We start from the raw sequence: 24,838 nt of genomic DNA on the forward strand, positions 1-24,838 counted from the left end.
AAATCTCCAGGTTTTGTTTCTGAAGGTGCCCCGTGAATGGGGCACAACACACTGAAATGAAGAGGAGGGATGGCTCACTTTCATTATCCGTCAGGCAGATAGCAAAGATGTGCTCTCAGGGAAGGGAAGCTCTGGGCTGTGATGGAAGTCAGCAGCAGAGAGATGAATGGGCAGGATGGCAAACCGCTTCCAAGAGAAATAAAAGAAAATTCTTCAGCCCAAAGTCACCCTTCTTTGCCAAACAAAACAGGCTTAAGATTAAAAGGAAAGAAAATTGGAACTCCTGTACCCTTATCCATACATTATAGTGTGATAGCAAAGGAATGCAGTTCCTGGGATCAATCCAGTTGATGGTGAGGAGAGAGGAGAATGGATTGCCCTACTCAGATGCAGCTATACCAAGAGTGAAGTTGCTTAGCTCCCGACCTTGGGGTCTGGCCTAACAGGAAGAAATAATTATTGAAATAATTATTATAAATGATGATTATAATATATAAATATATAAATTATATATATATAATATACATAATATAATTATATAAATATAGAAATTATAACAAATAATTATAAATGATGATATTTGTTCTTCATTCTCAAAGACAATCATGTGATCAGGGTGGTGATATGATGACATGCATGTGAATTGGATTTGAGTGAGGGGATGTTGTGCTAAGTCAAAAGACTCACTTTCTCTTCCAGAATAATCTAGGTCCAGGGGCCAGAGAGAGAGGTCAGGATGGCTAGAGATGACCCTGGATATGAAGCAATCCGGGTTAAGTGGCTTGCCCAGAATCACAGAACTAGTAAGTGTCTGAGGTCACATTTGAACTTAGGTCCTGCTGACTTTAGAGCACTCTACCAACTGCACCATCTAACTTGTCCTAGCATAGAATAAGGCTTAGCCATGAATGAGAGCACAATTCACAAAGAGTTGAGTATGGCAGCAGAAAAGAGGAAGGAACTAAGCATGTATTTGTGTACCAGACTCTGGGTTAAGCACTATTACAATACGACTTTATTTGATCAACTGTGGGCAGAAGGTCTTATTAATACCCCCATTTTACAGATAAAGAAATTCAGGCAGATAGAGGTTAGGAGACTTGACCAGGATCTTACATTAGTATCTGAGGTCAACTTTGAACTCAGGTCTTCCTGAGACTTCAGGCCCCAGGGATCTAGTCACTATGTCACTAGTGAGGTATAGAAATGCATAGTCCTTTTATATCTCAACTTTTTTATTTTTTAAAATTTATTTATTTTGAATTTTACAATTTCCCCCCTAATCTTGCTTCCCTCCCTCCACCCCCCCACAGAAGGCATCTGTTAGTCTTTACATTGTTTCCATGCTGTACATTGTATATCTCAACTTTTTTAATCATGGTTTTGATATATCAGAGATTGGTGTGACATTAAATCGGAATTTGGGGGGGGGGTGGAAGCCACAGATGATAAATGAAATTAACACAACAGAGAAAAATTTTAGAAAACTCAGAAATGCATAAAATATATTTATTGTATAATTATATTTTATATTGTATAATATTAGTATATTTCATCTTTTAATACCATAAATATACACAATTTCTTCTCATCTGGAACAAGGGGAAAGTCAAAAAATTTTATTTGGATTTCCCAGATCATGTGGGCACTAGGCCCCTAAGCTCCATGATGAGGATCGGAAAGCTCTATGTGGAACATGTCCCCAATATGCCAGCTGCTCTGTACCTTGAGGCAAAATCCCAGTTACCTAGCCCTACTTAAAATCTTAAGAAATTATCAGTGTATGTATATTCATGCATTTATATATATTTCTACATGTACTCATGTATGTAAATATATAAACATATAAAGGCATGCATGTATATATGTTTATATGTGTTTATATTTCCAAGGTAGTCAGGGAGCTCAATGTGTAGAGTTTTGAGCCTGGAGTCAAGAATACCTGAGTTCAAATCTAGTCTCAGAAACTTACTAGTAATATGATCCTGAGCAAATCATTGAACTCTGTTTGCCTTAGTTTCCTCATTGGTAAAATGAGCTAGAGAAAGAAGAAGCAAATTGTTCCAATATCTTTGTCAAGAAAACCTCAAATGGGATTATGAAGAATCAGACAAGGAGTGGTTAGGTGACTCAGTGGATAGAGCACCAGCCCTGGAGTCAGGAGGACCTGAGTTCAAATCCAGCCTCAGACACTTAATAATTACCTAGCTGTGGCCTTGGGCAAGTCACTTAACCCCATTGTCTTTCCAAAAAAAAAAAACCTAAAAAAAGAGTCAGACATGACTGAAAGTGATTGAACAATAAGAGCAAAAATACATATATTTGTGTGGTGTGTGTGTGTGTGTGTGTGTGTGTGTGTGTGTGTGTGTGTGTCTATGAAGGATCTGTGGATTTAGCCTGGAGAGGAGAAGGTTCAAGGTAGACATGACAGTTTTCTCCAAGTCTTTGAAGGAAGAACATAAGACTTTTACTACTTGGTTCCAAAGAGCAGAACCAGGAGAAAAGGGTACGTAGATGGGGAACAAGAATTAAAGAACAGGGAGCAGCTGGGTGGCACAGTGGATAGAGCACCCAGCCATGGAGCCAGGAGTACCTGAGTTCAAATCCAGCCTCAGACACTTAATAATTACCTAGCTGTGTGGCCTTGGGCAAGTCACTTAACCCCATTGCCTTGTAAAAACTAAAAAAGTAAAATTAAAGAACAACCAATTTTGGCTTGAAATAAAAAATAAGACCCTTTCTAATGAGAGAGGGTTCCTAAGTGGGACAGACTGCTGAGGAGGCAAGAGGTTCTCCCTCATTCAGGGTCTTCGAGCAGAGGATGAAGGACCATTTCTCTGTAATGTGGTAGAGAATTGCTTTTAACTGTAAGTTGAACCTACAAGTCCCTTAAAGTGGCAAAACTCTGATTCTGGGACAAATAAGTGGAAGAAATGGAAGAGAAGCATAGAAGACTGGCAATGTGCCCACCTGGGGCTCTGCCACCTTTGAACTGAAACATGTTCCTTCTCTGAATCTTAGTTTACCCATATGTACAATAGGAGTTGGAGGACGTAAGATCTACATAACCTATCTTCTTTACTTTTAATCATCAGGCATGCGAGGATCAAATGGACTATTAGCTCTGAATAAGTAAAAATATCAGAAATATATAAATTCTGCTTATTCTCACTCTTATTACCAAGTTTCAGAATAACTATTCTAGTGATTTCTATTTCTCCAAATATCCAAATAACCTTCCCCATCATTCACTGAACTTCTGTTCTTCTTCATAGGTGTCTATACAATACAAAATGGAGATCAAGGTTGGCAGCCCAATTGCATGATTCCAACTTCATATGGTAGTGGCTAGTCAGCCAATCAATCAAAACTTTTTGGGCTTCTGCTGGGTGCTTAAGTCCTGGAGAAACAAAGGCAAAGTGTGAAACAATCCCTATTCCCAAAGAGTTTACAATGCATATTGGAGTTTATGTGGAATAAATGTAAAAATGAATATATTTATATTATTAGAAATTATTATAAAAATATAAAAAGAATAAATAAAAGATGATTAAGTCTCAGGCTGTTTAGAAAGGGGAGAGGGAGAGCAACAGTAGCTACTAATAGATGGTGGTGCTTGAGGGCATTTTGAAGTGAGTTGGGCAATCTATATGGTAGGGATGACTTTTGAAAGAGTTCACATGATCACTTTAAAGACACATGACCCCATACCTGTATAGAAGCAAGTATACTCTTCCCAATTTATTGATGAGAGGTACAGCTAGATGAAATGACATTCCCAGAGTTATTGAGCTTGTTACAGTCACACCCATGCTAGAACCCAGTTCTCTTGAGTCAGTCAGTAAACATTGCTAGACACTATCTGGAGAAAGAAAACATAGCAAAGGATAGTCCCTCAGGGAGCTCCCAATAGAATGGAGGAGACAACATGCTAACACATTTGTATAGACAAGCTATGTACAGAATAAATAGGAAGTGAATAAGAGAGGGAGAGAACTAGAATTAATAGAGGCTGAGAAAGGTTTCCTATAGAATGGGGGGAATTTTAGTTGAGATTTAAGGAAGCTTAGGTCAGTCAGTGCACAGAGATGAGGAGGGAGGGCATTCCAAGTATGGGGGAACAGCCAGAGAGAATAACAGAGATGAGAAATGGAGTGTATTGTTCATGGAACAGCTATAGGAGGCCATTGTCACTAGATCAATGTGCATGTGGCAGAGAGTAAGTATAAAAAGATGTAGGAGTTTAGAAAGTCTCCCAGTCTTGTACAGCTTTGATTAAATCACAACATTTCATCAAAATTTTACCTAAGGTAGTGCGAATGGGGTGCTGTTCCAAGACGTTAAATTTAAAGGGTATCATATTTAGGATTTGTATTCTGGGATAATTTTGGGAACTCTTCCCTGAATTTACACAGTCTAGATTCCTGAAGCTGCTCTCCCCTCTCCCCCTGCCCCCATTCAGCAAACAGGTTTGCACTGCTGTCAGGTACCCTATTCCACTAAAGATATATTTCAAACCACTTAACCTCTACAAATTCCAACTTAGAGCTCTGATAACAAGATACTTTATTTTTTCCATAGAGCCCAAACCATTTTTAAGAGCTATAGTTTGGATGGGGGGGGGGGGGTTGAACTATTGTTTGTCCCCAGTGAGAGTATCATATTCCTATTTGCCAGATGCTGGCAATAGCCTTTCATGAGACCACCTGGTGCTCTCTTCTCATGCCAAGACCTGAAAAGTAAGTTGTCTGTGGTCCCTAGAGATCATTCTGGTATCCCTTTCCTGTCTCCCTCTGGATATGTTTGTCATTGCTTCAGTGGAGCACTGAAGCGGGGGTGGGATTTGAAGAGCTACAACAGCCCCAATGTGTGGATGTGTGGGAGAGCAGTTAGTTTCTCTAGTTTTAGAGGTGGTTCAGTGGCTAGAGTTTCCTTTTCTTTAAAAAAGGGATAATTGTAGAAACATATTTAGGATTCATCTAAGAGCGGAAAAAAAGGCTTAACAATAAGTTATCCCAAAATGATAATAGAGAGGTGATGAGTTCCTTGTCATTGAAAGTATTGAAGCCATTGGAGGTAGAGATAGCCATTTGGAGTTGTCCTAGAAGGGATTTCAGTTCAGGTTTGGGTCAGGTTAGCTTGCCTCTGAGATCCCTTTGCACTCAAAGTCTAGGATTTAATAATTCCTAATATGGTGACCTTTCCTCTAGGTTAAGATGAAAATTTCCTCAGTTTCCTCATTATAAATGGGAAGAGATTTGAGCAAGTAATCACTCAAGACCAAATAAAGGGAAACTAGAGACCAAGAAGGCAATAGCAATGGGAAGGAGAGACTGAGGTCATCGCCTCTGGAAATGATGATCATTTCCAGAAAAGACACATCCACCAGAGCAATATCTGTGTCTCCTTTCCCAGAGGGCTCTAGTGGAGAGGACACTTTAATTAGCAGGATGGTGCTGTTCAGGCCAAAGTAAAGAGACAATAAAGCTACTCTCAGAGTAGATAAACCATATGGATTTAAGCCAGGCACTTCATTTTGACATGGAAGCAAGATTAATGCTCCATAAAACAATGGGGCTGAACTATTAGTATTAGGCTACTTGGCTTTCTGAGTGGATTAGAAAGCCACAGAGTTTTCTGAGGTCTCATCAGTTTTCCCACCTACTCCTGTGGTAAAGAATCTATTTAAGAGAGTGCCCCAAGAGTCAAAGACCCTATGACTACTCATACCTGGACCCCAGGTCTACTATGAAGCATCCACCAGAATTAAAGATACTTTCTGGGAGACTGTGGCTAAGTCAGGTCCTCAGTTTCCCTGATGCTAAAAAGGTAAGACTCCTTCCCACCTCTAAATATTATGGATTTTTTCTTTTAGGCCTCTTTATGATCTTATTTCTCATGCTCTAAAGTCCCTTCTAGACTTAGTATTCTATGTTTTTATTCTAAAATCTTTCAACTCTAATAATCTATGATTATAATTCTAATCTATAACCTATGATTTCTTACCATTGTAATATTCCATGTTCTAATGACCCTTTAAACCTTAACATTCCCTGTTCTAAGAACCCCCAGCTCGGATCTTCTACCTTCTATTCTAAAGCCTTTTCCAAATCCTTTTTTTATTAATTCTCTGTCATAGTAAGTTAAAAGACCACTAGCTCTAGAGACAGAAAACTTGGCTTCAAACTCTGATCTTTCTTATTGCTTCCTCTGTGATGTTAGAAGTGATGAAGGCTGTCCAAGCTGTCTTGATGCATGGACCAAGAATTCCAGTGAGACTATCATATCCCCACCCACCAAATCCTGGCAATAGCCCTTCAAGAGACCACCTGGTCCCTGGTACCCACCTGGTATTCTCTACTCATGCCAAGATCTGAAAAAGTAAGTTGTGTGTGGTCCCTAGAGACATTTCTGATATCCTTTCCCTGTCTCCCTTTGGACATGTTTGTCTTTGTTTCAGTGGAACACTGGGGCATTTGAAGAGTTACAACAGCGCTAATGTGTGGGTGTGTGGGAGAGCAGTTAGTTTCTCTAGTTTTAGAGGTGGTTCAGTGTTTAGAGTTGCCTCGTCTTTAAAATAAGAGATAATAATGACATCTACCTTTCAAGATTGCTGTGAGAGTAGTCAATAAAAGCACCTACTACGTATCAGTCACTGTACTAAGTTCTGGGATACAATAAAAGTCAAAAGACATTCTTTGCCCTCAAGGTGGATGGAGAAAGACAAACATAAAAAGAAGCTGAAAAGGGGGGAGAGGGTTCTAATAAGGTCCTACATCCAGGTAAGAAATGAGATGACTTCCCTGAACCCACTTCTTAAAATAGAAAAGTATTTTCAAATAACTTGTCTGTGTCCTAAAGAGATCATTAAAAAGGGCAAAATACCTATATGTATAAAAATACTAGTTATCATTATTATTATTATTATTATCATTATCATTATTATTAGTCCCTGAGGGTCACGCCTTGCTTCCTGTTCTCCTTTGGCTTATCTTCAAACAAGCTATATGCCTTTCCTTTAAACTTGCTAAGTAAAAGCACTTACTGCTTAGAGAGAATAAAGAAAGAAAAGAGAGATCACTGAACCTTTCTGGACTTCAGTTTTCTTATCTGTGAAATGATTTATTCAATTACATTACAAAATCCTATGATCTGAAGATTTAGATTTACATGGAGATATGATTTATATCAGATCCTTCCCTGAGAACAAGAAGCTGCCAAGAAGATTAAGCAAATACTCCAGATCTGAGATCAGCAGTGAACCAACACTAGGGAAGGAGAAAAAAAAAACTGAGGGAGAAGAGCTTGTGGCTGCCCAGTCAATGGAAAAAGCATTAATTTGGGAACCAAGGAACATGAGTTCAAATCCTGATAATGGTAAGACTCTTTAAGCAATTCACTTATTCATGTCTCATGTTTCTGATCACCTTCCTGAGGAGAATGAAAAGAAATAAGTATTTATATAATTCTTTCCATGGGGTCATGGTTCAAAACACTTTGAAAATATCTTATTTGATCTCCAAAACAATCCTATGAGGTAGGTGCTATTGAGGCAAAAAACTTGTCCAAGGTCAAACTACTGCTAAGAATCTGAGATCACATTTGAACTCAGATTTTCCTGACTTCCAAACTGGTTCTGTAATCACTGTACCACCAGAGATGTGAGAGGCTGAAAATGAACAATGGGACACAGTTTTGAAAATGACCAACATTAGAGTTTGTTTTGCTGGACCATTCATATTTATTATAAATGCCTTTTTTTTGCTTTAAAAAAAACTATTATTGTTTAATTTCATTGTGGGGAGTCCAATGGGAAGGAGAATAAATAAATTCATTAAAACATATTTTTAAGTTGCCAGGTTATAAAAATATATGAACCCAGTTTCTTCCATTCCTCTCTACATGAGATTCCCTTCTTTATGTTTTTTTGGAATTTTAGAAATAAATATTCTCAGAAAAATATTTAAAAATGTTTGTGCCTTGGTTTCCTTATCAGTAAAATGAAGTTCGGCTTGATGGCTTCCAAGGTCCCTTCTGGCGCTCAGATTATAAAATTGTTTACTTTCAGTGAGTGTCTGCTGTGTCTAGATCCTCTGTGATATCTGCCCTGCTCTGTGAGATCTATCCTGGAGACAAAGGCAGGCTGTGGCTTTGGACAACCCACCTGGAATCTCTCCATGGCTGGAGTTGTTTTTGCAAAGTCCTCCGCAGTTCTGAGTCATTCTGTCAGATGAGCAGCTGCCAGTACCTACCACTGCAGCAGGGTCAGATGGCTTCCTCCCAGCAGGCTGAGCACATGCCAAGGATTCCAACCTCCTAGGGATTGGGGAGAGGTGCTTTGAGTAACATCACTAGTTATGCAGTAGAGAAATCGAAACTCAACAAATGTCCCATCCCATTGACCCTCCTTGGCCCCAACATGCAAACTGAGTCCAAGTCACAGAATGTCATGGCTAGATAGCACCTCAGTGGAATCTGGTCCAAACAAGGCCTTAGCAAGCAGCTTCTCTACAATACCCTCACAAAGCATCTTCTAGCCCAAGCTTGAAGACCACCAAGAAAGGTAAATGACCAAATTCTGACATAATCCATTCCACTGCCAGACTGATCTTGGTGGAAGCAAAGTGTTCTTGAATTCAACCTAAATCTGCCCCCTTGGCAGCTTCTATTGTTTTCTCGGGTCAAGCAAAATAAATCTAATCTCTTTTCGCTAGAGGATATTCTTTAAATATTTGAAAACAGCCCTTATCCCCCAATAGTAATCTCCAGGCTAAACATGCCCAATTCCTTCAAAATATCCTCATGTGGCCTGAATTTGAAGGCTTTAGTCATCTTGGTTACTGTCCTCTGAACCTCATTTAGGTTAATCAAAATTCTTCACAAAATGAATGAATGAATGAATGAAGTATTTACCGTGCTCTGCCCTGCTAAATAATAAGATTACAAATAGAAAATAATAAAACAAAGAGCTTTCAAAGAGCTCAATGCAAATGGGGGAGATAACATATATGGAGGGTTTCAGATCCAAAGTCCCAAATTCAGATCCAGAAAGTCAGATCCAAAGGTCCCCATGATCCTTAGGTGGAAAGGCCAAAGAGATTGTGATACCTTTTCTTTAATGCCATTTTTACTGATTAAATAAGTTTTCATTTCTGTTGCTAAATCCTCTGATACTATCAAGGACTTTGGTGACTATGTAACTCCTGCAGGAGTGGTTGCCAAGCTATGTGTCCACTGGGGCTGCTTGCTGAACAAGGATGCTGAACTGGGCTCAGTGCTATTTTAAAAATTCTTGAGTTGAGGATACTAGGATATCTCCATCTTAATCTAAGGGGAAGGGATGGCCAAGGTGTTGGTTGGATTTTCCTGGCCCATATTTTCTTCTTCAAGGTAGTCTGTAGCTCCAACTAAGATGATTACCCTAGAGTACTCAGAATCTTACCACAGTAGTCCAGATATGTTCTGACCAGGGTAAAATAAGTAAATGATCATCTTTTTGTTCTTGGACTTCATGTTTCTCTCCCTAATGCAACCCCAGATAGTTTTAACTTTTTTTGGCTGCCCCCAGAAATGAGAGACTCCTATTGAGCTTGTAGTCCATTAAAACCCATAGATCTTTTTCAGATGAACTACTGGTTAGTCATGCCTTCCTTATCTTATCCTAGGAACTTGAGTTTTTGATCCTAGGGAAAAGACTTTACATTTAGGACTTATATCAGATCAAAGTTCTAGCCTCTTGAGATCTTTTAGAATCCTGATTCTTCAAAGTTTGCTATCCTTCCAAGCATCCAGTCTACAAACTTACATCTATAAGTGCAAATTTGCACATTACAAAGTATACATATCTGATGTATTCCACCTGGATAACTACCTACAGGTGGTATTGAGAGAGTATCTTTTAGTTATGAGTCATTTTAGGTGGCCCTCTCAAGCTTCTTCCAGTTTACATATTCTATGAATCTAGAATTTGGCCTTATTAGGATTTTTGAGGTGTATTTCAAGCCCTGAGCCATCAGTATTGCATTTCACAGGATTTTGCAGATGATTCTAGGATTTCCTTGGATCAGTCAGTCAATCAACAAATATTTTATGAAGTACTAACTTTGTACCAAGCACTCTTTTAGGCATTGTAGATGCAATAGCTAAAATAAATGGTGCAATTCCCACTCTTAAGTTAGTCTACAAGTTATTAGATGCTTACATAGACCAGACTCTTTGTTAAGGGCAGAGGATATGAAGAAAGACAAAAATGCAGAACCCTGTCAATAAGGAGCTAGCATACTAATGCAAGAATTCTTTATCTTTCTTTGTTATGGACTCCTCTGGGTTCTAGTGAATTATAGGAGCCCCATCGTAGAGCAACAATTTTCAATTCATAATGCAATATATTTGAGATTATAAAGGAAATATGTTGAAATATAGTTATAATTTTTTTAAAGTTCATGGATTTTAGGACAAGGATAATTGTATGGATTTGATTTCCACCAGAGAGTTCTATGACAGTGTTTCTTAATGGAATGAAATTTGATATTCAATTTTTAAGAATTGTCATGGAGATAACTACCATATGTAAGTCATTCCTCCAAGTAACAGAGTATGAAATATGATTTCAGGCTCAAGAAAATTCCCTCACATAAAAACCTCACAGACCAATAAAGAAAAGAAAAGTGATTAAATACATCTTTTAAAAACCATAATGTAATAAAATTGCATTGTAGGAAAAAAGTCTTAGAAGAAAAGATAAAAAATTAATTGGAAACTAAATAACTTAATCCCCAAAAATGAGTGAGACAAGGAATAAATCATAGAAACAATCAATAATTTCATTAAAGAAGACAACAATGAGACAATATACTAAAATTTGTGGAGTTCAACTTAGAGGAAAATTCTATGTCATTACTTAGAGGAAATTTTATGTTTCTAAATGCTTTCATCTATAAAAGAGAAAAAGTAGGTCAATAAACTGGGAATGCAACTTAAAAAGAGCTATAAAACAATTAAATCTCCTTGCTACTAAATACCAAAATAGAAACTTAGAAAGTCAAAGTAGGCATTAACAAAATTGAAAGAAAAAAAATTTGAATGAATAAATAAAACTACAAGGCTTTCACCATTTTGGTGTTTTGGGGCGGGGGATGCAAAATAGATAAGTCATTGGGTTTTTTATAATTTTCTTTTTTTCTTTTATTTATTTGAGGCAATGGGGGTAAGTGATTTGCCCAAGGTCACACAGTCAGGTAATTATTAAGTGTCTGAGGCTGGATTTGAGCTCAAGTTTTCCTAACTCCAAGACCAATGCTCTATCTACTATACCACCTAGCTCCCCCCATTAGTTATGTTTTAAAACGAAAGAAGGAAGAAATTAAATTATTATTATTAAAAATACAAAAATCAGTTCACTATCAATGAAAAAGAAATATAAGCAACTATTTTGCCCAGTTTTATGTTAATAAAACTGACAGTCTAAATGAAATGTGTGAACATTTATAAAAGCATAATCTTTTCTTAATGATTAATAAAATAGGAAATAGTATACTTAAAATAGCCTTAACTTAGAAAAAGAAACTAAACTGTAAACTAACTCCTAAAAGAAAAAGCAAAATTGTAACCAGATGGGTTTACAAATGAATTATATTAAACATTTAAAGAACAATTAATTTCAATTTTGCAGAGTTTTTAAAAATAGATGAAGGATTCTTACCAAACAGAGATATGATCATGGAGAGCCAAAATATAAGGAGAAAACTATAGATCAATTTCCCTAAAAATGTTTATACATAAAATATTTAAATAGAATATTAGTATGGAGATTACAGCAATCTATCACAAAGATCATACACTATGACCAGATAGACGGCTGGTTCAATTTAGGAAAAGTTTAAATGTAATTGATTTTATTAATAACAAAAACATCAAAAATCATGTTCTTAGTTCAGTTGATGGAGAAAAACTGTAATACCCATTCATGTTGAAAAAAATTCCAGAAGCATAGGAATAAATGGAACTTCAAAAAAAACTTGGAAATATTATTTATCTAAGCCCGAGCCAGCATTATTTGTAATGGGAAAAAGGTAGAAACCTTTCCAGTAAGAACAGGGATGAATCGAGGATGTCCATTATCATCATTACTATTCAATATTGCATTAGAAATGCTAGTTGTAACAATAAGACAAGAAAAAAATCATTAAAGGAATAAGCATAAGATGACAAGGAAACAAAATTAACACTTTTTACAGGCAATATTATGGTTTAGAGAACCTAGAGAGACAATTAAAAAGTAGTTGAAGCAATGAACTACAGCAATGGTACAGGCTATAAAATAAACTCTTAAAAATCACTGGTATTTCTGTATGTTGTCAACAAAATCCACTAGGAAATAGAAAGAAAACCACCACATAAAATAACTTCAGACACTATAAAATAATGGGGAATCTACCTGCTAAGAGATACATTAGAATTACATTAATAGGAGGCAGCTGGGTGGTGAAGTGGATAGAGCACCGGCCCTGGAGTCAAGAGGACCTGAGCTCAAATCTGTCCTCAGACACTTAATAATTGCCTAGCTGTGGTGACACTGGGCAAGTCACTTAACTCCATTGCCTTAAATAAATAAAATTTTTTTAAAAAAAGAATTACATGAACACAGTGACAAAACAGTTTACACAAATTGAGATCCAAATAATTAGATATTGTTTATGAGACAATGTAATAAAATGATAATGCTACCTAAATTAATTCAGTGCCATATCTATCCAGCCAAACAAAGGATTATTGTATAGGGCTAGAAAATGTTCAAAAATATTTTTTAAGTGGGAAGAAGTATGTTCTATTACTATCCAATCTCATGCTATAATCATCAAAAATTTTGGTATTCAGTAAGAAACATAGAGATTGATTAGGAAAAGAAATCAGTCACATAAATGTACAGAAGCAATTGAGCACAGTAGCCCAGTAGTTAATAAACTCAAAGATTTGGGCAGAGAACTAAGGAGTACGACAGGAAATTAGGCACAAACCATTATCTCACACTGGACATCAAGGTCAGTTCTAAATGTATATTTAATTTAGACATAAAAGGGGACATCATAAACAAATTATAGAAATATGGAAAAATTATCTATCAGATGTATGGATAGGAAAGGGGTCATGACTAAATAAAAGATAGAGTAGTTCATAGAAGGTAAAATGGTCACTTAAAAAGCTTAACATTTTTTTAGGTTTTTTTTTTCAAGGCAAATGGGGTTAAGTGGCTTGCCCAAGGCCACACAGCTAAGTAATTATTAAGTGTCTGAGACCAGATTTGAACCCAGGTACTCCTGACTCCAAGGCTGGTGCTTTCTCCACTATGCCACCTAGCCGCCCCAGCTTAACATTTTTATTTAAAGTTTTGAGTTTAATTTCTATCCTTCCTTTTCTCCCCTCACTCCTCCCTGAGATGGTAAGCATTCAGAAATAACTAAAATATGTACAATTATGTAAAACATTTCCATATTTGTTATTTTGTATAAGAAAAGTAGAATAAAAGGAAAAAAATAAAGAAAGTTAAAAATAGAATGCTTTGGTTTATATTTGAACAATATTAGTTCTTTCTCTGGTGGTGAATAATATGCATCATTAGATCTTTGGAATTGTCTTGGCTAATTGTATTGATGAGAATAGCTATCATTCACAGTTCTTCACTGAACAATATTGGCACTACTGTGTACAGTGTTCTCCTGGTTCTGTTCACTTCAGTGTGCATTAGTTCATGTGAGTATTTTCTGCTTTTTATGAACCTATCTTGGTTGTCTTATCTTATAGCACCATCATCTTCCATTAAAATCATATACCACAGCTTGTTGAACCATTCCCCAATTGACTGGCATTCCATTGATTTCTGATTCTTAGCCAACATCTAAAGAGTGCAAATATATTTTTATATATAGTTCTTTTTCCCTTTCTTTTGGATACCTTCGGGATAAAAACCTAACTGTGGTATTGCAGGATCAAAGAGTGGGAAGTGTTGTAGTATTTTAAACTCAGTTCCACATTGCTCTCCACACTGGATGGATCACTTCACAACTCTACCCACAGTGCATTAGTGTCCCAGTTTTCCCACATTCCATCCAACATCCAACATTTTTCTTTTTGTCATATTTTCCAAACTGATAGATCTGAGATGGAACTTCAGCACTGTATTAATGTGCATGTCTCTGATCATTAGTGAATTACAGCATTTTTCACATGACTATAGCTTTGACTTCTTTATTTGAAAACTGCCTATTCATAGCCTTTGGCCATTTATCAGTTGAGGAATGACTTGTACTTTTATAAATTTTACTCAGTTCTCTATATAGTTGAGAAATGAGGATTTTTTCAGAGATTATTTTTGCAAAAAAAAAATTCCCTCAGTTTTCTGCTTTCCTGATAATTTTGGTTGCATTGGTTTTGTTTATGTCTAAACTTTTTAATTTTATATAATCAAAATGATCTGTTTTATATTTTTCATTGCTCTCTATATCTTTTTTGGTCCAAAATTCTTCCTTATACATAAATTTGACAGATAAACTGTTAAATGGGCATTGTTGATTACCTAAAATTTAAGACTTGAGTACACAAAATTAATGCAACCAAAATTATGTGAGAATCAAAAAGTTAGGGAGATAATTTTACAGCAAATGTCCAATAAAACTATCATTTCTTTTTTTTTTAGATTTTTGCAAGGGAAACGGGGTCAAGTGGTTTGCTCAAGGTCCCACAGCTAGGTAATTATTAAGTGTCTGAGGTGCCCCTGACTCCAGGGCCAGTGGTCTATCCACTGCGCCACCTAGCTGCCCCAAAACTCTCATTTCTAAGCAACATAGAACTGAGACAGAGTTATAATTATAAAAGACATGCCCCAATTGATAACTGACCAAGTCTATTAGTAAGCAGTTTTTATTAGAATGAAATTGCAGCTATGAATGGTCATATGGAAAATGTTTTAAATAACTAATAATAAGAGAATCAAAAATTAAAACAACTCACAGGTGCCATCTCCTACCTATCACATTAGCATGATGAGCAAAAGAAGGAAATAACAAATGTTGGAGTGGAAAAACAGGTTGATAGTGGATCTGTGAACTAGTCTAGCTATTTTGAAATGCAATATGGACCTATGCTTCAAAATCTAGCAAACTATAAATACTATTTAACCCAATAAGACTAATACTAAGCCTATAATCCAACAAGATCAAAGAAAAGAAAAAAATCTGTATAAAAATATTTTTATTTTGACAAAGAATTAGAAACTGAAGAGATGCCCATCAATCGGAAAATGAATGAACAAGTTTTAGTGTGCAGGAATTTATTTTGCTTGACTGCCCATATTTTAATAAGTGTTGTTTTTCTTGCCTTTTCAGTGAGTAGAAGAAGGGGAGAATTTTAAAAGAAGAAAATGCTCTCCCAGGAAAGCTATTTCCCACATATCACAGAAGTAAAAACAACCATTTCTTCTGTTATGTTTTATTCATTTATGTTTACATCTATTTACCAATTGTTTATCAAAAACAAAACACAGAAGTCCCTGTCCTTACTGAGGTTATAGTCTAGTTAAGGGAAACAACACATACACAGAAAAACAAATACAAAATATTTGCAATAGAGCTACAAAGGAGATCAGAAAATGGTGTTTGTGCTAAGTTCTGAAAGAAGTTGTAGGCTCTCTGAGACATAGATGAAGAGGGCATCCTAGGCACAAGGTAGGCTTGGTCAAAAGTTCAGAGTTGAGAGAATGGAATAGAGTCCAGGGAACAAGAAATTGTACAGTTTGTGAGTGTCCTCGAGTACATGAAGTATTGTAATGTACAATAACTCTGGAAAGCCAGGCTAAAGACAGAGTGAAGAAATTCAAAAACCAGAGGAAATTGTTTCAAGTTTATCTAAAAGCCAGAGGGAACATTCAGAGCTTCCTAAACAGGAGAGTGTCATAGTGAGTTCTGTCTAGCCATGTAGAAGACAAAAAAGGAAACCCATACGCCAAGGTTGGTATGCCATTGTCATAGCCTTTGAGAACACAGGGCTGCTATTCTTCCTTGATGAAGTATCACAGAAGGATGAGAAGAATAGTCAATAGAATAATGATGTTTGTTCTTTGTTCTCTAAGAAGACCATGGCATCAGGGAGGTGATGCCATGACATGTACATAAATTGGAGTGAGGGGGGGCTGTACTAAGTCAACAGTCTCACTTTCTCCTCCATCTGGGTTCAGTGACGAGATATGAATCAGTGTAACTGGAGATAGCTCTGGATGTGAAGCAATCAGGGTGAAGTGACTTGTCCATAGTTAGTAAGTGTCTGAGTCTGAATTTGAACTCAGATCCTCCTAATTCCAGGGTTGGCGTCCTATCCACTACACCACCTAGCTTGATACCTGGACAAGTCATTTAACTCTGTTTGCCTCAGTATGTATATACATCGAAACTCTCATTGTCCCAGGAAGTTGTTCATGGATCAATGAATGTCATTGAAGTGTGGAAATAAACACTGAAAAACTTCAGTAAGTTAGGCTAAGTAGAGTGATGCCCAGGCTGAATTAATGAAATACCTGAACTCTAGAATGTTTTTTAAAAAGAAAAGTAGTTTGGGTATTTCCTAATAAAAATGTAGCTCAGTATAAGAGGGTATGGAATTGCTTAGCCCCAACTTGAAGTTCCTGTGATTTAAGACCTTAGGAGATTTGCTTTAAAGGTCAAGAATGATTTGTTTTTAGGTACTCAAAAATTCTAGATACATTTCCCAATGATGATTTAATATGATAATTACAAATAATTCATATATATATTTATGGATATATAAACATATTTCCTTTAGCATATTTCACATTATTTCCCTCTTCAAATTCTGACTCTGAGTTTGCTCTCATTGCTCAGAGTACTCTTTTTTCCAGACTAGCAATGAGCAGGGACTCTGAACTATGCTAATCAGATTTCACATCTGTCACAGTTTTATCATCACAGTCTCCAAAATCTTAATTCACTCCATGGAGTCTGATATTAAGGCTCAAAAATTTAACAGTTAGAGGATGCTTATCTTCATTCATTTGTTTGTTCCTTAATTGCCCCCAAACTCCCCAAATAGATTTTTGTTTAAAGAGATGACCACTACCCTCTCCATGGATACTAGAGATCACATCAACGTCCTGAAACATTGTAAGTTGTCCAGAGATCTATGACTGAACAATATTGGAACTCCCAGTTTCATTGGATCATACCTCAACAGACACATACACTGGCTTTCTCACACTCATATGAGCAAATCACTCCCTTTGCCTTCCAACACTTTCTACCTAATTCACCCTCAAACACAATTCACAATATACTCCATCCCACATGACTGGAGATGAACCAGGTTCCAGCTATGATAGAGGAGACAGATTGTGTCACTGCTATGGGCAGTTGTGAACCCTCTTAGCCACAACTGTAACTGTCTCTTGACTCACTCCCCAGATTCTAATATTTGATACCATTAATGTAGAGTCAAGTCAAATCAACAGGCTTTTTTCCAAGTATCTACTATGTTCCAGGAAAAAAACAAAGACAAAAGAAAAAAACCTGCCTTTCTCTCAAGATGTTTATAGTCTAACAGAGGAAATTTCCACGTACAAACAAAATATGAACAGGATAACTTGGAGATGGCTAACAGAGAGAAGGCATTGTTAGATAATTATTCTTGTACAAAGTGGGATTTTGTCGAGAACTTGGGGAAAGTCAGGGAAGGCAGATGGTGGGAATTATGGGGAGAGATTTCATGAAAATATTCAGAATAAAAGGCAGCTAGGTGGCACAGTGGATAGAGTCAGGAGGACTGAGTTCAAGTCCGACCTAAGACACTTAATAATTACCTAGCTGGGTAACCTTAGACAAGTCACTTAACCTTACTGCCTTGCAAAAGTCAAAAAAGAAAAAAAAAGCAAAGAAAGTAATCCGAGATGGAAGATGTAGTGTCTTGTGTGAGAAAGACAGACTATAATATAAGAAGACAGCAAAAATAGGCAGAGGTCAATATATAAAGGACTGAAGAAGCCAGAGAATTTTATATTTAAACCTGGAAGTAATAGGGAACCATAGGAATTTATTGAGTAGGAGAATGATATGATTAGCAGCATAATTTTGAATCTCTGTGTGAGCTGAGGGAAGGATAGGATGACTAGGGAGAGATTTGAGGCAGAGAACCACCAGCAGGTCTCTGAAATAGTCCAGCCATGAAGTGATGAGGGTCTGCACCCAGATGATGTCAGTGTCAGAGGAGAGTAGGGCATAGATAAGGGATAATGCAAAAGTGAAATCAATAGGACTTGGCAATAGATTGGATTGGAGGGGGGAGAGACAGTAGGGTGAGAGAAGATGACAATCCAGGTTGAGGGCCTAGGTGACCAGGAGAATTGGGATGCCCTTGACAGCAATTAGAAGGAAAGGCTTTGGGAAAAGATGAGTTCCATTTTGGATATGTGGTTTTTAAAATGTATTCAAGACATTCAATTGGGAATAAAAGTCTAGAGGTTTTAAAAGAGATTAGGGTTGGATAAATAGATCTGAGAATCACAGAATGTATAGAAATGATCATTAAATCCATGGTAACAGAAAGATCACCAAGTGAAACAGTTTAGATGAAGAATAGAAGGGGGCTCAAAACCTCACTGTGGGAGACATATACCATTAGTGGGCATGACTTGGAGGAAGTACAATGGAAACTTAGAAGATTCTGAAATTGTAGTTGCTATTGTTCAAAACCCATCCTCCCTCCCCCATGAGGTATTCCCCCATTCACATGTCCATAAACCCACCCCACCCTCAGAGATCCACTCTAAAATTACTCAGTCCTTCTTCCATGATCCTTGGAATGTCACAAACTTGTTTTCATTTTGTGAATTCATTTCATTTATTTTAGTTTCTATATTATTTCATGTGTCTCTGGTCTCCTTTTCCCATCATTGGTTTCATTTTTACTCATGAAGTCATGATGGAGGCGTTGGAATATTTCTTGCTACCATTGTCACTTCCAGGTTTTTGCTCTGCAATAAGTAACAATTCATCTTTTGAGATTCGTTTCATCCATATTTATCACCCAATCAAGACCCTGGATGCTATAGTTTACTGATCCCCAGGACACTCTTCTATCTTCCATTAATTCAAGGTTTGGCTCACAGTATTTCTCTCTTCCTCACATTCAGCCTTCAAATCAAGGGGCTTCAATATGGAATATATATTGATACTCCCTCAAACACCCTGACCTCTCTGTCCTTTGACTTACCAAGAAAAAAAAATAAAATCCCTAAATGCCACTTTTTACCTCACCCTCTTCTCTGATCCCATTGGGCACAGGGGGGTATTCAAGAATACTAGCTTTTCTGGTGTGAGGGCTTGCCAGGCCCTTTTCAGGGTTGTTCATTCATTCACCTTTGGTTTTTCACCCAAATCTCCCAACTCTCACCTGTGACAACAAGAAGTTGGAGCACGCAGTGCAACTACACGTATCCCAGTAAAACACCAGGCCAAACTGCATTGAGAGTAACGAGCATTCTCAAATCCACCAGTGAGTTGGGGGGTGTCTACCAAAGCATGTGAAGACATCCTCCAGAGCAAGGAATGGATGAGAACATTTTGTTCACTGCCATGAAGGCAGTGAAAACAGGAACTGTGAAGCACTGTGGTCAGATGTGAAGACACCAAGGTCAGTACCTAATTGACTTTTGTCCTGCCACCAGACATGATGCCTCAGGAAGAGAGTGTGAGGCTGACAACTTTGTGCAACTCTGCTTCACTTATGATGTCATTGACTACCTTCTAAATGAAGGACAAATGAACAGCTATTATATTCCCTTCTCTGGCTTCTGATCATTTATGGGAATATACCCAAACTCCATCTCTTGACCAATTCAAAGTCTTCCACCAATGAATCCTTTCCTTTTGTTCTTGCCTACTCACGTACTATTTGACAGCCTGTATCCTCCTCTACAGAAAGGATAATGTCCTCTCTGTCCCCACATAGATGACTCCCACCTACAAACCTTTGCCCATACTGGGGCCTAGGTCATAAACAACCTCCTTCCTCAGCCTACCTTCATTCTCAAAGACTTACCTAGTCAGTTATAGGTGGTTGTGACAGACATTATTGGAGAGAAATGACCCCCTATAAGAATCAGAAAACTCTGAAGAGAGTTTCATTACTCACAGAAAGTTGAAAGGTTCAGAAGGCAACTTCTAGCCCATGGCATGAATGCTTTGGGGTAGAAGAAGACATAGAGAGACAGAAAAGCCAGGAAATTGGTTGGAGCTCTGAACCCATGAAGAGAGGATCCACAATGAAGAGCTCTCGTAGCCATCCATATGAATGCCATATTCAAAATTCTGAATGAATTAGTATGACTTCTTTGTAATTAGAAAAGAATTAACAGAACATTTCCCTGGTCTGCAAGAGTAATTGTAGGGCTATTGTCTAGTTCAGCATCTTCATCTCATGAACTTCAAATATTTATGTTTCTTCATGGAAATAAAGACTATTTCACCCTGCAGAATGTCTAATATATAATGCCATAAATTAAAATGCAAATATTTAAAATACCAAATCAAATAAGGTCATGATTCATACCCTTTCATAATACACCCCTGTCCCAAGATGTCTGTGGCAAACTGTCAAAGCCCCTGGTACTGATTCTATTCCAGCTGAGATATACAAGGTGGGGAGTTTATTGTTCATCCAAAAACTAACTTAAAATTTCCAGATAATATGGTATGAAGGGGTTATTCTCCCAAGAATTCAAGGATATCTCCATTGCCCATCTCTAATTACAGGGATATTTCTCTTTTAGTCATTTCTGGTAACATTCTTGCAAGAGTCCTCAATAGTCTGATCCTTCATCTGGAATTTGGTCACCTCCCTAAGAGCCAGTGTGACTTCAGAAAGGGTTGAGGAATAGTCAATATGGTGTTTACTGCCCAACAACTCCAGGAAATCTGCCAGGAACAGAACAGAGGTCTGTATTCAACATTTGTAGATGTGACCAAGGCCTTTGATACCTTAGTTGCAAGGGTTTATGGAAAATTTTGTCAAAATTTGGTTGCCCAAAGAAATTCATCAGGATTGTATGTCAATTTCATGACAACATGCTTGCCCGGGTTCTGGAGAGTGGACAATGCTCAGGAGATTTCCCAGTCACCAGTGGAGTAAAACAAGGATGTGTCTTTGCTCCCATACTTTTTAGCATGATGTTTTCAGCCATGTTATCACACTCCTTCAATGAGGATGAACATAGCCTCAAGGTCAGCTACCATACTGATGGCAAATTCTTTAACTTGAAAAGGCTACAAGCCAAGACCAAAGTGGAGGGAGGGTTGGTGCATGATCTTCTGTTTGCAGATGATTGTGGCTTCAGTGCAGCCTCTGAAGCTGAGATGCAGCAAAGTATGGATTGATTCTCTGCTACTTGTGTTAATTTTGGTCTAACAATGAATACCAAGAAAACCCGGGAGTTCCATCAGCCTGTACCACACCGTCCATGTGTGCACCATCGATTTTGGCAAATGGAGAAATTTTGAGTACTGTGGACAACTTCACTTTCCTTGGCAGTGTCCTTTCTAAAGAGGTTCACATTGACAATGAGGTTGACACTTGCATTGCCAGAGCTGGCTCAGTATTTGGGAGGCTTTGAAAGAAAAGGTAGGAGAGAAGAGGTATTAGACTGACACCAAACTGAAGGTCTACAGAGCTGTTGTGCTGATCTCATTGCTATATTATTGTGAAACCTGGACAGTCTACCAGTGCCATGTCAGTAAATTCAATCATCTCCGTTTAAATTGCCTTAGGAAGATTCTGAAGATCACCTGGTAGGAGAAGATGCTAGACCCTGAGGTCTTTTTTTTTGAGCTAAACTGACTAGCATTCCAGCATTATTACAGAGAGTGAAACTATGATGGGCTGAACACATTGTTAGAATGCCAGGCATACATTTTCCAAAAAAGCTAATTTATGGAGAACACAGGGCAAGTGCTCACAAGGGGGGTCAGAAGAAGCAGTACCGAAACACCCTGAAGATTTCATTGAAAAACTTTAGAATTGACTGTACAGCTTGGAAGACACTGGCACAGGGCCATCCAGCATGGCATGCCCTCATCAGTGAGGTGGCTACACTCTATGAAGAAGGCAGAATTGAAGCAGCTCAAAGGAAACACAACATACATAATTTAGAGTACCCACCCCAGGTGTTCACATGGACTATTTATGCCCAACCTGTGGTAGAGTATTCCAAGCTCATACTGGTCTGATTAGCCACAGTCAGACTCACTGTAATTTGTCTCAAACATAGTGTTGTCATTTTGGCCTTCTTCAATAATGAAGGACAAAGAACCAACCAACCAACCAAGTTGTCTGTATTACTACCTGCCACTAAGAAAGTAACACTGTCTCTTTAAACCCTCCAGAATACTGGGTGACTGGGAGATGGCCCTCTTGCCTACTGGTAGACCTACAGGGAAATTTCCTAAATCCTTTTCCTTTCCTTTCAAGGCCATTAATCTTAGCAGTGATGATAATAAGAGAATCAATAAGAGAACTTTCTTCCCCAGGGCGATGGCTATAGAGCAGGGAACTCTGCCAACTCAGCCTGATGTGAGAAAAAGGTCAGATCTGGGTTAGGTGTCTGTCCAATCAATACCACAGTCAAGTATTCCTATAGTCATATAGAGGCAACAATCCAACACAAAGAAGCAGAAAGTCAGAAATATGATTGCCAGGAGAGAAGTTAGAGAGTTAATCACACATGAAAAAAAATAGAATTCTTCGTCAAGCCCCATTATGCTCCAAAAGAATGAATGATAATAACAACAATTATTATTATTATGGCAGTGCTGGAGAAGAAAAGGGAGATGAGGAGGAAAGTTAGGAGGAGAAAGTGCGAGAGGCAGAGGATGGAGAGGAAGAGTAAGAAAAATAGGAGAAAGGAAAAGATAAAGGTGGAAGAAGAGGAGGAGGAAGAAGAGCAGAAGGAGCAGGAAGAGAAGTAAAAGTCATTCTCCTTGACCTTTCTTCAAACTTTGACACTGTTGATCACCCTCTTCTCCTTAATAATCTCTTCTTTCTAGTTTGTTGCTTTTTTAGGTCATTATTCTTTCTCCTCCTACCTCCATTCCTTCTTAGAATCATTTGTTGGATTCTCATCCAGAGCACATCTTTTTTTTAGGTTTTTGCAAGGCAATGGGGTTAAGTAGCTTGCCCAAGGCCACACAGCTAGGTCATTATTGCATGTCTGAGGCCGGATTTGAACTCAGGTCCTCCTGACTCCAGGGCCAGTGCTTTATCCACTACACCACCTAGCCTCCCCTGGAGCACATCTTTTAACGGTAGATATCTCTCTGGATTCTATTCTGCACCTCCTTTTTCCTCTATCCTACTTCACTTGCTGATCTCATCAGGTCCCCTAGATTTATGCTGATGATTTCTAAATCCCCTTGTCCTGCCCCAGTCTTTTTGATGACTCTCAGACATCTCTAAATAGATGTCCAGTAGTCATCTTGAACACATTATGTCTTAAACTCATCTTATTATCTTTCTTCCCAAACTTACCCCTCTCTAACTGGGTAGCTAAATGGTGCATTCAGTAGAGTGCCAACCTTGAAGTCAAGAGGACATGAGGTCATATCCAGATATAACCTATCTATGTGACCTTAGGCAAGTCATTTAACCATTATTACCTTGCATCTAGGGCTATCTCCAGACTTCCTGAATCACGTCTGGGCACAGAATCTAGATGACTTTTTGGAGAAAAATGTGACTTAGCACAGCAGCCCCCTCACTGAAATCCAATTTACATTCATGTTAAGGTATCACCTAATTGATGCTATGATCTTCAGGAACAAAGGACAAACATCAGCACCACCCTTCTCTTACATTCCCTATTATTGGAAAGAACTACATCCTTTCAGCCCCTCAGGCTCATCACCAAGATGTCATCTTCAACTCCTCACTAATTCTCAAAGACCTGTTGATTTCTCTTTGGCAAGATCTCTCAAGTTTCCCCCCTTCTCTTCTCTGCCACTGTCACTATCTTGGTGCAGGACCTTATCACCTCATGCCTGAACTACTGCCATAGCCTTTAGGTTCATCTGTTTGTTTCATCCCTACCCATGCCAGTCCACCCTCCATTTGATCACCAAAGTTTTCCTATAGTGCAAGTCTAATCATGTCAACTCCCCTGGTTTCTTATCACCTCCAGGAACAAATGTAAAATCCCTCTTTTGTGGGATTTAAAGCTCTTAGGAGTAGTAGTAGCCAGCCTTCTCCTATACTTCCAGCCTTCCTTCATCCCATTTCCCAACATATTTTCTTCCATCCTGTAACACAAAAAGACCCCCAATCTCTTGACTCTGAACATTTTCTTTCTCTTCCATGTCCAGAACGTTTCTATCTTCCTCTTTATCCTTTGTCTTCCCTCTCTTCCTTCAAGTCTCATCATCTCTAGGAAACCTTTCCTAGTACCTTCCAGTATCTGGTCCCTAGTATTGGTGCATAGAATGTGCTTAATAATTGCTTATTGTGTTGCTTTGCCTCACCTCGATTCTCTAATTTTTCTCACATAACTTTTAAAAATCTCTTCTGTTGTCTCTAAAGTTCAATTCTAATCTCAGTTCATTATGAAATTTAGGATTCCTTTTGGTCTTTGAAAAGGAACATATTCTGTTTTTATAGTCATTGTCAATTGTTCTTGCTTCCATCTATGCTACATGCTTCATGACTATTGTCTAATCAATATGAATACACCCTCCACTAATGAAGATACTATTCATCCATGCCAATTTTTATATTAATGCTTCCATAAATCCTACAT

The sequence above is a fragment of the Macrotis lagotis genome, chromosome X (assembly GCF_037893015.1).
Source record: "Macrotis lagotis isolate mMagLag1 chromosome X, bilby.v1.9.chrom.fasta, whole genome shotgun sequence".
Lineage (NCBI taxonomy): Eukaryota > Metazoa > Chordata > Mammalia > Peramelemorphia > Peramelidae > Macrotis > Macrotis lagotis.